Genomic DNA, 15,635 nt, shown 5'->3' with positions numbered 1-15,635 from the left:
AAACTTGTTTATGGAGAGGGGAAGAACGAGGGTTTCGGCCAGCAAACGGAGGCATTGTGCGACGTCTGGCGGCGATACGTATCGACGATCAATTTACCGTTGCGAAGAGAAACGGCGTGACCCAATTGCCAATGGCGGGTGGAGGGTAAACTAATAATCTAAGACAATCGAAAAAGGAGAAGACGGTTGCGAACCGTCGACCGCAGGAACGCTCAACAGATTTCTCCGAGATAAGAACGACGACGACAGAAAAAGTCGCGCTCAACCGGAAATGCGGTGCTTCCTCCGGCTTCTCACTAAATCTTCGGACAAACGGTGAAGTGTTTTTGCGCGAAAACCGTCGCGCTCTCGAGGTCAGGCGGACGGACTCCGCCCTCGTGCCGCCACTGGGCATGCGTAGCGTCACACTCCTAACGAGGTGAACGAACCCCGGCCACAGACGAGAAGGGAACGGGAAAAAATGGTGGTCACGGTTAGTGTGCTGTGTAGGCCACGTGCGGACGAGGAAGTCGCCCGGGGGGAAGGGAGGGGAGGGCGAAAACAGCTACCAACGAACGAACCGTAAGTAAGAATCGTTCGAGGTGGGAGGAAGAAAGGCAAGACGACCGGCGAAAAATCTGCAGAAATTTCGACGGAAAGAAAAGAAAAAAAAATTAAGCCGTGTCAATGACCCATATGAGGGTCCCGGATGTCACCCGCACGTGCAACCGACCCGCTAACCTTTACTCGGATGATTGTTGAGGTTCTACTTTCTTCGTTGCAAACCGGTTGTGCGGGTTGTTTCCCCAAATGCATTAGGAGATGCACAAAAGTACGAGCAGAGATAAACCCGCACCTGCTCTTCCAAAAACTAATCCCGTTCTCTTTTTCGCTTCTCCATCCGTCATTCTTCGCGCGACGCGTTTTTCACGTCCCGAGACGTCTGAGTCGGTCTACGGCGGTGCCAGGTGCGAAATTTAACGTGTCTGGACGCCATACTTCTGGCCCACTGCCACTTCCAAAAAATCCCCCAAAACCGAACAGCGCGCGCATTCTGTCAGCTGGCCTCCAGCGAGTCATCGCGCGTGTTCGAGAGATGCACCCCGGTCGCTAAGCGACGTCGCGCGCTAGATGCCGACATCAAGGTCATTAACCTATACGGCCAGGTAGAGTTTTGCGCACTTGTCTGCGGATGCGACACTCGATCGAATTCGTTTTTGACAGAATCGCTCACCTGTTCCCGCCTCGTCGATGGCGTTACGCGCAATTTTCGCTTCCGACGCGTGGACCGAACCCAAAAATACCACACCGAGAAATTCCTTCCAACAGAAATATTTTAAAAAATCCCTTGCAGCGCGAGACGTCGGCGAACGCGACGAAATATCTTTAAAAACTCCATTCTTCCTCCAATCGAACGTAACAGAATCGGGTGACGAAAACGTTCGGATGTCGTAACACGCTACAGCGGTGCATTGTGGATTAGTAACTAACCAAGACGTAATGTAAACAAATTAAATTTGATAAAGCTTCCTTATTGATACCGTACTAATTTACAAGCTAAATTTAGTTTACGCCATTCTTTTTTCTTCCCCCCTCCGTCCTTTCACGTTTATCTCCGTAAGGTCACAGGCATATGGTCCCACGGGCATTTCTGGTTATTAGGAACACGAGGAAGTGCCGAGTCCAAAAATATCGGTAAAAGGGATAAAAAAGGAAAATAGGGAAGTCTCGGTCCCCAGACGCGTGGCTAAATCTGATAAAAGGTAATAATAAAAGGAAACTTTTCGGCTTCTGGGGAATTATCTGTCGATTTATTTAATAAAAAAAAAAGACCAATGCGACATTTCGACACCCCAAAATTTTGGCAAACAATAAAAATATTATCCGAGGGAGTTTTAGCAACCGAAAATGTTGACAAACGGCCTAACAGAATGAGGAAAGTTTATTCAAATATATTATTCAAGCGGGCAGAAAGGAATTCGAAGAATTTCGGTAACCGAAATTGTCGCAAACAGGATAAAGGAATCTGGATGTTTCGGTAACCGAAACTGTCCCCGAGACGAATAAGGAGATTGTCGCACAATAAGTCAGTTTACCATTTTATAGAAAAAAAATGCGTGCCGGGATTTTTCTATTGGCTAGAACAAACACAGAAAAACCTCTGTCACCTCTCCTAGCAATTTTCGGTACCCAAGCCGGGCCTCGTCTCGTGACGAGGAAAGAAAAATCAAACAACAATAATCGTTCAAGGTCCCTAACTCGAATTGTTTCCTCGTTGTCGTCATCTGCATGCGACGGGCGGGAGAGAGAAAGAGATGACAGAAACGATTCAAAATGGCGACGGATAATTATCGTCCGAAGGCGATTTGAATCGGCAGGTGAAGTTATCGATTGTCAGAAGTGCAGCCGCGTAGACTAAAAGGAATTTATCGTTTCGAGATGGCGTTACCGTGTTGGGAATAGCGGGCGAGAGACGGACTGGGACGGATCCACTTTTTCGTCCCGCTCTCCCCGTTTTAAGTAATCGCCGGAGTCGAATTAACCAATGCGTTAAAACGTCGGGAAGGGGAGGAAAACAAAAAATCGTCCGGGCGTATGTAACTCGATAGCTTCGCACGGTGCCTCTTCTAGACCCACCCCCCGGTTTCTAGTGAGACAGAACTGGTGTCAAAGGTCGACGTCGTGATTTCCAGCAACGCCGACTGACCTCGTCGGCGGTCCCGTATCCCGAGACACGCGTCATTTGTTTGTACTGCCTAACGATTTTTAACAGGAAAGAAAGAAAACGTCATTACACGCCGTTTGCCCCGCCGATTGGTAAGAGAGAATGATGTGCCAGGAAGTAACTGACATAATGCAGTATCACGTGACAGGAAGCGATGACGTCAGACCCAAGACGAGCAAAGTCGGAATCTGCCGGGGCTAAGGGACGAAGGGGGGACGAGCGGCACTTCCGTTTGGCGTATCCCGGAGCAGGTGGGGAGATTTCCGAACATCGGAGCGGAAAACGGAAGCGCAGTGCGGAAGCGACGCAAAAGAATGGCTTTCGGGACTCCATCTTGCGACTTTTTCTTTCTTTCCGTCACGCGAATTACCAACTTTAACACGACCTCCCGGTTAGGAAAAAGGTCACCGACCTGTCACCGATGTGAACATTCCGGAACTTCTTCCACCGATAGAAAAGTCGGCACGGACGAAAACAAAGAGGATAGAATCGCACGAAGGGGGTTTTTTAATGGGGGAAGCCATTAACGAGAAGAGACTGCCAACTAGTCGGCGTTGGTCTCCTGTCCTTGAAATAGTAGCGGGACCAAATTAGCCAGACATTTTCTGCTCGACTCAGGAGTAGGTAATTTTTAAAACGTTTCGAAAGGCTACTTGCACCGCCAGGTGAGCTATGCCCGAGTCATTGTTGCCCGGTTTGGCCTTGGCACACTTCGATCCCATACGGCTTAGCGGACGTAAGGCGTGATTCCGAAGAATGTATAAAAGCAGAGAAATCGATTAGGCAAGTAAAAAGCCCAAACTCCGAAAAGTGAGATTCTCTAATTTTGGAAGTCGATCTGCGGGAACGTCACTAGCGAAACGTAACACTTTGTCAAACTGCACATTCCGGTGTGCTCGTTGGCAGCCGTCTCGAAAAGAATTATCGACTGCGTCCTCCTCCCCCCGAAACAACAGCAATGGCAGAAACGCATAGACAACGCATCACACCCCTGGAAACCCCTCCTAGAAGCTCTCATACCCCAAGAGACGAGTGAGCCTCGTCCCGATTGAGCGCGTGGCTTTCCTCCCTCCTCCCAGTTATGTAACAGACCATAAATTCGTTCTTCTATTGAACATCCACAAATGGTTATTTTTGGAGCTCTCGTCGATTTATCTGGCAAGATAAAAGGGGAGGGAGGAGGACAAGCGATGTCCGCGGCGTACAAGGCCAACCGGTCGAGATGGGTGTATGTAAAAATAAACTTTAGAAGCTAAGCGTCCCGTATACTGCATCGAGTCTTAACCTGTTTACTCGCTTCTCGGGTTGTTCCCTGTCGCGGGGGTTGGGAGAGGAGCCAGGGGGGCTAGTCCACTCATCAATCACGCGACTGGAACGAAAGAAGTCGGTCGGTCCTACAGATTTCCGTCGATAACTCCACGATCCATCATGGCCGCAGTTAGGTAAACGGGACGATTTCTTCAATCCATCTCAATTCGCGCTTACAGTCCAGTTTACGGAGCGTAAGGTGATACGCGACTGGAAAAATCGAAATGTTCCATGTCGACGAGTTGCGCACGCCGAAAAACATCTCCAGAGAGTTTTAAAAAAATAAAGAGCAAGAAATAAAAAAAACACACACACACACACCGCTCCCTGCAACCGGAAGTAGGCGGTTGGTTTATCGATTAGTCCATTCCTATTTGTGACTTTCGTAAACACCTTCAACCCTTCCGAAATCGGCACTTGTTGCAAAAACTCCGCAGTCACGCTCGAGATGATTCATTTTTTCCGGGGATGACGTCAGTTTCCCTAATGTCTTTCCGGATATTTCCGAAAAGACAAGATTTTTAAACCACGGTCGGAATTAATGCCCAATCTTGGCAGTTGTCAATAAACGTTTCGACACGACCCGCAAAGGGGTGGCAAGACGGGACGCCAAGGTCATCTACTCTCGGTATAAACTGGTCCCGATTTTGGATATCAGGTAGCGGAGTAGCAGCAGGAATGTCCCATCAGGAAACACTCCTTATTAACAAACAATAGAACCCAATCTGGCGCCCTCCCAACTACCTTACCTACTTGCTACCAGTACATTCTACAGGTAAGACAGCGCTAAATAGTTTTGTCCCGTTCGCATCCATAAGTGATGCAACAATAAAAAAACAATAGCGGAGGAATGCTGACGTCTTTTACTTATCCGCACGGCTGCCGACCAAACCAGATGTCAAGTCGAGTGAGCCGGTGGAAGAGAGAAACCATGGCGTCATTAAGACGTTAGTTATCACTAAGCGGGACAAGGCGCCATTTGCCTACAAGTAACAATAATTGGATTTTTAAAAGAATAAAAAAAAGCGGCGGTAGCGCCGAGCGAGGGAGAGCGGTGTTGGCTACGGGTTCAGGAGCGTAGGAGAGAGCGAAACTACAAAACGAAAACAAAGATGGAAAGTGGCTGATTGTGGCGCCAAACGCCACGTCCAGACTGTCGGCCATTACTGACTGGGTCGCCTGTCACAGCAATCATCGCCCAGAAAGACGGACCACCCATTCCCGTGTAAACCGACATACAAGTTTAGTCGACGGTGGAAGCGAAGACGAAAGTTTTTTTAAGGTTAAAACGGTGAAGTCGGCACACACCGCCCACCATTACGCGGGTAATGGTTGGTAATCGAGCGTCAATTGTGTCATTCCGATTACATTGGTCTCTTACCTTCGTCAGGAGAGCCTGGCCGCGTTCTTCCAAACAAAGGCAAACAAGGCGTTCGTCGACGTAGACGACTGCGCCGCAACTTGGTCCTACTTGCGCTTCGTTTTCCAACACAAACACAATCGGAGGTTCTTGTCTTCAACTAATCGTTTTCACTCTACGTTTTGATGAGAAAACCTAGGTTCCAGTCACGGCCAGTGTGACGTAGTCCGTAAGAAGGCCCGATAGAAACGCGAACGGGAGAGGCCGATCGGATCTCGCGCAGTCTCGTATTGTACGAGATTACAATAGAGGTAGAGGAGGGGAAGGAAAAAACAGCAACTCTCGGACTCAGAGCGCTGGGCTCTGGCTGCGAGGCGGCAACCACGTCGGCTCTCGATCCGTTTCGTGTATTTACAGCAGCGAATTGCAATATGTTTGCGGGATAAAGAGGTCGACGCCGAACGCGTCCATTGGCTTCGTTCCTATCGATTCGGCGCCTCTCCAATAAGCATTTATTGTCTTCGCGTAAATAGTAAACAAACGTTTCCTTTCCGACACGTTTTTCTCTCGGTGCCTTGCCGCGTTTCCAATGTTACTAAAAACTAAATAAAATCGCCTCGTTTTATTTTTCTTAAAATTAAATCCTTCAAATCGCCTTTTCTTATTTTCGTCCGTGGTTTAAAAATTCAATTACTCGTTGTTACAATTATCCGGTAATTGCAAACATTTATGGAGTTGTTATTTTTAAAATTGCTTGGTATTTTTTAGCATAAAGTAAGAAAATTATCGTCCATAAATTCCCCGGTTAAGATAATATAATTTCTTATTAACATGTTTTTGACGTTTTTATCAGTTTTTAAATGCTGGAAAAAATTAATAAGCTGGCAACAATTAAATATTTATGGAGTCGCTGAGGTTTCTTCGGTGGCGATAATAAACATCGAAAACTTGTTTATTAATTAATTATGTGAAAAACGTAATTGATTAATATTTTATTATTATTTCTGAAAACGTGATCGGAATTAAACAATTTTTATACATCTATATATATCGTAAATTAATTTTTTACTTATATATTTTTTTATTTAAATTTCTATGATATGTCGAGAAATGATTGCTTTTATAAACATATCATACAATTAATTAATAAAAAAATTAATTCTTTATTATGTTTTTAATAAATTTAACAATATTTATAGAGTTGGCAACATGATTCAAAAATAATAATGTTTATACCGTTTGGCATTATAATAGCGAAAGAAGTGTTTCGAGAAATTCAATAAATTATAAATAATTTATTTTCAATTATTTGTTTAATAAGTCGAAAGAAAATAATTTCTTTAAGAAATAATAAATATAAAAAACAAAATAAAAAAATTTTTAAACATTTTTAATTGTTGATTCGGATATTTGTAAATTTTACAAATGATCGAATCGTTACGAAAATCGGAAAATAACGAATTAAATCCGTTTTAAGATGAAATTAAATAAATACAAATTGTTCGGTTTAGACTAATAAAATTTGTTTTGGATTATTAAAATAACATTTCAAAGTATCTGGTTTCTGTAACGATCTGGCAACATTTAATATTTTCCAAGCTTGTTTATTATAGCAAACAAAATTCGTTAAATATAGTTAATGAATGCTTTACTAAACACGTTTAAATAAATTATTAAATGTTTGTCTGAGTTCTGCCATTGATTACAGAATTTAAAATATAAATTAATTAAATAAAACTATGACAGATTAAAATATTTTTTTGCTATTTATTTGTTTTTTAAAAATATAGAAAAATAATGTATTATTCGTCGTTTTAGCACGAGATTTGATCATTAATTTCGGAAATATTTTTCGAATGTTTTATAAATTATTTATGTTATTATTTTTGTAAGGTCTGATCTAAAACGGGTAGCGACGTTAAGTCACGTGACGTTTTGATTTTTCGTGTGACTTGGTCCGAAAACAGTTGAGTCACGTGATGCTCTCGGCGTCGATCAATTCCCGTGTGATATTATTTCAATAATACTGTGATTTTCGAATGTCACGTGGCTCGTTTTCAATTAACGAAAATCACGTGACCCACTAGTACGAACTTCAAAAGTTTTAAGTTTCAAAGTTCGAAGCCGAGATTGTTATATAATATAACGTTATATCGGGGGTTCAATATTTGCAAAAGACATTACGTGACACATCCCGAACACCTAATAAAGCAAAATGTACAAATTAGAAATCACGTGGTACAGTTAGGATGATAAACGGCGACGAAATCACGTGAAGCGATCGAGCAGGCGGAGTTGACGAAGATAAATTTAATGAAGTTTAAGCTCGATCGCCCTCTAAACATGTTTAAACGATAAGCAATCTCACTTAAATCAATACAACTAGAATTCCATCTGAGCCGACATGTTTTAGGATGGCTCCTCCATTTTATCATCTCGATACAAAAAGTGTTCGGATGAGGGGGGAATGTATTAAATTCGTGTGATTGTGTGGCCCGATATTTCAGCATCATCTAGATGTAGACAATTTTTCTAGTTTATCACAAAAATCACGATACGCCTGCAGCGAAGGATGATTACGACGAAAATTCTGACGTCTCGTAATACTTTCGGGTGAGGACTTCGGAGAGTTAAATTACGTCATGCATTTATATGAAAATGATATTAAAAAATTGTTACAATTTCTTAATATAATTTTATAGTATGGAAACGAAGCAATCGCATAAATATATGTTTGATGGATTTTGATGTATATAAAAATAATTTTTTATATATTCAAAAATTAAAAAATATGAACCATAAATAAGCAAAAAAAAAAATTTCGCTAGCAATAACGATCACTGTCGGCAGAGATTTGCGCCGGAATCGAACGTTTGAGAATTACGAGTCGAATGTTAAACAGATGCAGATTTTTTGTGTACGCTCGCGTAGTGGAGAGTTACTACTAAAGGATTAATTTTGCCACACAATGGCGACGGCATTAGCATCGGATTAAACGTGCAAGTACTCGCTAATCTCATTTCGGCGAATCCATCGATATGCCGGATCATTGTACGGTATTCCGATCACGTGATCGCCATTTCTGTAATATTCCTTCGAATCGAAAAACAAATGCATTCGCACACCAGTGGCCAAATATGGGCTGCCATTTCGCCCTTCCCGTTCGCATTATTTGTAAACGGCATCGCGTGACCAGAAGTGGAGAGATGGAGTATGAAAACGATCACGTGACGGCGATCATCGTCAATTCTTCGCTCCGGTCGCATGAACCGAGCAAACTACCACGTTTTTTCGTTATAGAGAAACGCCGGTTGGTGTCAGGGACGCCTGGTCTCTCTAATTCAAGGCTAGATCATCGGCAAATTGGGACAACCTCGCCAGTTTTTCTTTTATTTCCCGGAAAAATGGCCCGTTCACGTGATTCTCGCGATTAACCGAGCGAGTCCTCCGACGCGTCGCGCAATCGCATCGAAAGTAAGCGCTTTCTTCCGACGGTGACGCCGATCACGTGATACAATGTGACCATAACGCCGTCTCGACCGATCACATGACGACCGGTTACGAAACAGGTCTTTGTGAATAGCGTAAAATAAAAGAATCGGGGAAACCGCGATTGACTCGCCTTACTCGAAGTTTCTTGGATGCGCTTTCGCTGTCACGTGACCGTCGGTTGTGGTTATTGACGAGAACAGGTTTAAAAGACGATATATTCACGTGACCGGACAGAAATAGCCCGGTTATCTTGTAGACGGGCCACTGCCACCCTCGCGACGCTTCCTATATCGGAGATTCCAGATCCTTCTCCCCCGTGACGGGTTCAAGGTCTTCTTAATATCGCGTTCTTCGCATTTTTATTTTACCGAGAGGGGATTTTAAGCGCTGGAGAGGGTCGCGTGTCATTAGCTCCCTCCGAGAGCCGCGTAAAAGCCGCAGAATGCACCACGTGACTTCAGTGTGGGTAAAAGAATCACCTGCACGGGTTTACAAGCCCAGCTTAGCACGTGACTGCGCATCTGGCTAATGACGGGTTAGATCTAGTCACGTGACTTCCTACTATATGTCGGAAGTCACATGCATGCCGCTACGCGACGACGCGACGCGAACGCGAATCCATCTTCCCACATTGAGTGATAAGAAACGGAGTTAAAAGTGGTGAGAGAAGGAGGTGCCATTTGCAATTTACACTAACAAAACGCGACGAATCGATGGAAGGCATTCTTCGGTTTCCACTTACTAGCCCAGAAAACTCATTTTCTCCTTCTTAATCGCCCTTTTCCGTGCATCCGTTTGGCTAGAGTTTTACACGTCGGGAGGAATGAGATGGCAGGGGGAGAGTCGGCGTTCCCAAGAGAGAGAGAAAGAGAAAACATCCCAAATACGGGAACGCGCCCGGTTTTCCAAGAACGTTCACGTCAGCTCCGATCACGTGACTCACGAGTAACCGAGGATCCTCTCTAACCCCTATCAGTGATAGTAGGGGGCGGGGATTGCATGTGGCAAAACAAGGATCGATCGAGGGATGAGTGCAGAGCCTCCTGATGTTAATATTAACAGTTTGATGGAAACATCTGTCCTACGGTGACGTAGTTATGACTCACACAGGAGCCGTTCAAAATTATCCAATGACAACTCATTCCTTAACACACTTTCTGCTAAGAATTCTTTTCTATTTTTTATTCTCCATGTTGTCTAGTTAGAAAAATAAAATTAACCAATCGATCGTCAAGAGATCATTTAATCTGTAACTTAATTGGTGAATTTAAATTTTTTCTTTTCAAACGTTAATGTTTATTGCATAATTATCAGTTCTTACCTTGGATACCTTTTTAAGACAATTGAGATTACGCTTTTAATATTGATGTTTTAAAAAATCTATTATTACTCAATTAATTAAAAGAAATTAAGTATTAAATAAACTACATTTAAATTATTTATTATAAATTTTACTTCTTTAAATATGGCACATTCCGGTTAATTAGACTAATTAGATTTTACTATAAAAAATTAAATAAATTATATATAAGAATTAAATATTCGTAAATAAATAAATAATTTAAATGCTTTTTATTTACTTTTTTAATGAGATAATGAAATTTAAAATAACAAAATTTTAAATTTCATCTTAATAAAAATTAACCAATCACATCGAAAATAAACATTATTTAAAAACGCTTATTGGATAGTTTAAATTTTTATGTTTTAAACGAAATAATCTATAGGATTATTTTGGACGTTTGGAAAAAATTAGCTTTTTTGCCAAATAAAAGCAATTGTTTGTTGAAAATTATTGAATTTATTTATTATTTTATTAGATAAGCGTTCAATTTTGATATTCCTACTGCAGCGCTTCAGTTCAGCGAACAAAAACGGTTCGGTCTACTTATCTGTTTTCCAACAGAAACAAGAAAGCGAGGGGAAAAGGATACGTTACAAGAATATCTCTCTGTTGCGATAAAGAAAATGCACAATTCCTGGTTTTTATAGAGAACAATAAAATGTTGCGGAGTTTCTCTCGGGAGCGTGTTTGTCAATATAACAAGAACTGAACTCTTTTAAGGATTTTAAAAAGTATTTCCAGAAGAAAGAAATGCAGAACAGATTACACATCATTTTTTTTAGTCTTTCACTATCAAGTCGACTGAAGAATACGAGTAAAGTGAACAATTTTATCAACGAACGATTCTTTGTTCTTTTCCAATATTTATGGATCCGATAAAAATACAATTCGCCTTTAAGAGAATTTCTACGTTTCTTTCTCTGATTTTTTCTTTCTCTTTGATATCAATTTTTCCTGACTTTTTCTTGATAGGAAATAACGAAAAATAAAATCTTTTATTAGTTTACCGAGTTGGGTTGAGTACGACGTTTAAGTTAAAGGAAAGATTTTAGCTTGATTTGTTATATTATCAGTTTATTATGGAGGAATATGATTTCCTATTCAAATTTCTATCTTATCGAGAGAAGAAGAAGCTCTTTATGAGTCAAGGATGATCTTTTGAGTATCAATGATGCTCTTTCACGATTTGGGGTTCCTTCCTCTCAAGTACGAACGATGTCTTTTACGACTCAGAGATGTTCTTTCTTTGAGTTACAGATGACCTTTTGAGTGATAGTGATGCCTTTTTACGATGTAAAGAACCTTCCTCTCAAGTACAAACAGTACTCTTTATGAGTTAAAGATGTGTGTTTTGAGTGTGGAATCAAGTATCTCTTTTTTTAAGTTATGTACTTATATGGTCTTTCCTATTTTAATTCAAATGCTGTCTTTTCGTATCAACATATTCTCTTTTCAAATTCAGACATCCTTCTCCAATTTCACGACTTTACAAATGCGAATATTTTCATTTTTAGAATTTCAATATTGTAGATTTCGCATTAGAAATATGTCTTGTAGGGTTGCATAAATAAACGAGTTGCATAAATATCTTTTAATTAGGTTATAATATTTTAAATGTACTGTACTTCTTTATATAAATTTTATTTTAAAAAAATACTACAAAAATAAAATATCTGATTCCTCAGATTTAATAGAGTTCAATTTTCCGAGATGAGCACGTTCGTGGTTGGTTCCTTTCTGTATAACCGCATCCAATAATACTATTTTGAACATTTTTAATATTATTTTTCAACGAAAGTTCTTACTAAAACTTAGGGTTTTTTTTTTTAAAAAAAAGGTCTCAAACCTAGAAAACAAGAAGATAATATGCTCTAGTCTGATTTATTCCAAAGAAAGCAAGTTGCAATTTTTTTCCACCGCATTTAATTCCAGATTGCACAAGAAAATGCTGATTTTAAAACCCCGTATCATTTCGATAATTAAAGTTGTTTAATTTTTATTTAAATGAGTTAGAAAGGAAAGGAGAGAAAAAATTGTGGAAACCATTTTTGAAATGACGTCATCGAAATTTCTTTTTAGGAATCAGGCTGTGACTAATAATAATGTTTCCGCGTGTATAGAATAATGTTAGAAAGTTCTATTAAAAGCAAATAAACACATTCTGTACACAAGATCAAATACTGTCAGAATTGCAACCTCGATACTCACGTGACTTTATTATTAGTCAGAGTGTCATTCACGTAATCGAACGGTTAAAGTCCTCGAGTGCAAAACGTTCACTATAGAAAATCTCAATAATTATTCGACCGTGACTTTAATTTTTTTTTCTTTTTTAACTTACTCAGATTTACGTGTAGAGATGTTTTAATAGTTTGAAATTATATCTAAACTGAGTTCTTACAATTAGATATAACGTCGCCATTTTTTATTTATTTTATTTTTTGCGTTCTTTCTTCGTATTGTCAATTTGACTTCTATTTTTTAAGGAAAAAAACAGATCATTGCCAGTACAAAAATGCTTCTTACATCACAATACTCTTCTATCTCAATGACGAATCCGCTGGGGGGTTGACAAGAGTTCAGTAACCATGACAACCAGCAATAGTCACCCGATCAAGCGGGGACGCCATCACACTTCTTACATTTTTGTCTGTCAGTAAAAGCCCTCAAGTGCTGCCGCTCTCTCACTCTAACTCTCAATCAATAGAGCGGGCATATCTTGTTTTGTGGTGCTTCTCTGAACGGGGCGAAGCTACTAACTTAAAATCGAATTAGGCGATTATTATGTACACCGATCACGCAATCTTACGAGGAGATTCGCTCGAAAAAAAACAACCAATTGGCGAAGATTTTTGGACAATAATAATTCGCTCTACAAACATTTTCCGACGAAAATATCAAAGATAACGTGTTTACTATCTACAGATCACGTGACTGCTTGAAAAGAGGGAAACGAATGCCTCGGGGTTAGCATTTTCCCACTTGTCTGTCAACAAGTAATAATCTAGAGAAAACTTGGAAAATCTTCTGATTAGATATTTCGGGTAAATTTTTCGAAATTATAGTATAATGTTACGGTTGTGACGTGTTATGTAAGCTTAAGCGTTGACGATTGGTAAATGGTATCAACAAGGTTCGGAACACGGTGTTGCTATAGCAACACGGTAAACCACGAACAAAACAATATCCCCTCTTCTACTTTTCTCCATAACTGGCGTCTTACGAGTTAGTAATATAAAACTCTTAATTCCTTTATCCACTTTCTACTATAAATAGATTCTACTTCCTATTCGCTTTCTTTTTATTCCCCTCCATTTTAAGTAATAATTATTCGAATCCCTATTTACCCTGCAGTAATGGTATTAGGCTAATAAATCATCCTCCCCAATTCTGAAACTATTGTCTTAGTTACACGAATCCCTAATTTCCAATCTCTTCTCTATAACTAGAATCTTAAATTACACGAATCGATAATTCCCTGACATTAACTCTCCCGAACATCCCTCCTGTAATATGAATCCTCATATTTTTTAGTATATTTGTACGTTTTTCTAGCTCGAATCTGTTACGTAAATTCCGATTTCTTTATTTTCTTTTTCTCTAACAACGTTGTATGAATTCTTATGTTTTCCATCCTGTTTTTGTAGGTAGGATTAGTTACAGGAATCCCTATTCAATTCAGCAGCCTTTGAACTGAGTTACATAAATCATACCTCCCCATCTACTACTCTCCAACGTACAGTTATATCCCTATTTCCCTATATTTCATGCATCTATGGTCCTCATCAATCTATTTTATTCCACGAAACTCACAAATACAACTCCTAAATTTCCTTATGATATCATAATGGGAATTTCAGTTACTGCAATACGTTACTCCATAACAATGATTTTTAATTGTATGAATTCCTAATTTTCTACGCTCGCTTTGGCTCGCAGCTGGATGTTTTACTTTTCTAAATTCTTAGCTTTTATGCAGCCGATCCCCATGAAAAGATTTTTATAATGTCCTATTTACATCAGTATCAAGCCGAATATGTAGGTCAGTAAACACGTTCGAATGTTGTTTTTCTAGCCTTTCATCAAAAATATATCAATATCAAAGACGTTTATGAGGAATATTTATAAAAACTCTTTCTTCCTCTCTTTTGTTATTAAGTAATAAAGTCAACACCACTTGCTCCAACGTTTATGACGTAAAACAAATTATGTTTATGGAAAAATTGGGAAAATGGCGGTTTATTGGCTGTGGGAATCGCGTGATATTTTGAAAATTTGAATTTAGTTTACGGTTATTGGTTGAAAATTATATACAGTTACTTACGTAATTTAAAAAGTTTGTAGTGATTGGAATATATATATATATATAATTAAATCAAATAAATCTTAAGAATTATCAAAGAAAATCACATGAAATTATTTATTGATATTTTAATTTAAAAAATAAAATTATAAATTAATATCGATGAATAATTTTTATCCATGTTAAAACATGGATAAAAATTATTAATATTTAATTATTATCTTTGTTAATTTAATTTTTGTTACAATTGTATTAATATTTTTGCGTTGCTAGGCTATTAGGCCTAATAAAAATGAATTATATATCGATATTTGAAAACGGGAATAGTGACAATGATTGGTTAACTATATCGAGGCTCCATTTCAAATTTAAATAAGTTTATTATTACGTCATATAATTCGAAACGACGTTAATCTACCAAGTCATCTGCGTTTTGAAAAACCAGAATAACAATTGACATAAATCATTGTATTTTTTTTTATTTTTTAAACTTATTTTAAAATATTTAAAATTTCAAATAAATTTCAAATAAATTTCTAGCAAAATAATAAAACATGCGTAAGAAAAAAATTATACGTCAAAGTAAATGGTATTAAAACTGAAAAAGACTCGAGAATCTTTGTTCCCGCTTTAACGATTTACGAAGCTTAAATGGTTTTGAAGGCTTGAAAGGTGGGAATAAAATTAAAAGCAATCCGGTCAGCCAACTAACAATGAAAATAGAACTGTTTGGAAGGGAGTCCACTACCCTGCAGGTGTTTGCGTGATCCGATACAGTCGTTCCTATTTGAAATTCCCAACAGATGGTTCCTGATAGCAATGGCCTGTCGAGATGATAGCAATGACATTCGCTAAGGGCAACAATCATCGATCCACAAGATTAAATTCACTTAAAACCACTTTATGAATAATATTTGTAAAGTTTTATCGTTACTTGTTGTCTGTTCTTTTGATAAGATATTTTCTTTCTGTAATGCCACATCCCGTAATTTGATCGATAACAATTCCACGAAGATATTATTAAATTCTCTTATATGATTTATATAAATATTAAAATTAATATGAAAATGAGCTCTTCGGGGTATTTTTTTATTATATTTTATCGTTACTAACGGGTTACGGT

At 39.0% G+C, this 15,635-nt stretch overlaps 1 protein-coding gene across 4 annotated transcripts in view; it reads right to left on the bottom strand.

Annotated features, from left to right (window-relative positions):
• The window catches only part of CtBP (C-terminal binding protein), an 84,690-nt gene extending 79,015 nt beyond the window's left edge, over positions 1-5,675 (bottom strand). For 2 of the 4 annotated variants that reach the window (XM_067269170.1, XM_067269171.1), the window contains exon 1: positions 5,394-5,671. The gene's annotated coding sequence lies outside the window, so the exon portion shown is untranslated. Of the gene's footprint in view, positions 1-5,393 lie in introns of all 4 variants that reach the window. The other 2 variants (XM_067269169.1, XM_067269172.1) reach the window with 2 other exon arrangements.
• Positions 5,676-15,635: the final 9,960 nt, after the last annotated feature.

The sequence above is a fragment of the Centruroides vittatus genome, unplaced genomic scaffold (assembly GCF_030686945.1).
Source record: "Centruroides vittatus isolate TY-2023 unplaced genomic scaffold, ASM3068694v2 contig_347, whole genome shotgun sequence".
NCBI classification, from domain to species: domain Eukaryota; kingdom Metazoa; phylum Arthropoda; class Arachnida; order Scorpiones; family Buthidae; genus Centruroides; species Centruroides vittatus.
Note: the sequence above shows the minus strand (reverse complement) of the source record. Positions and strands in the feature narration are given on the sequence as shown.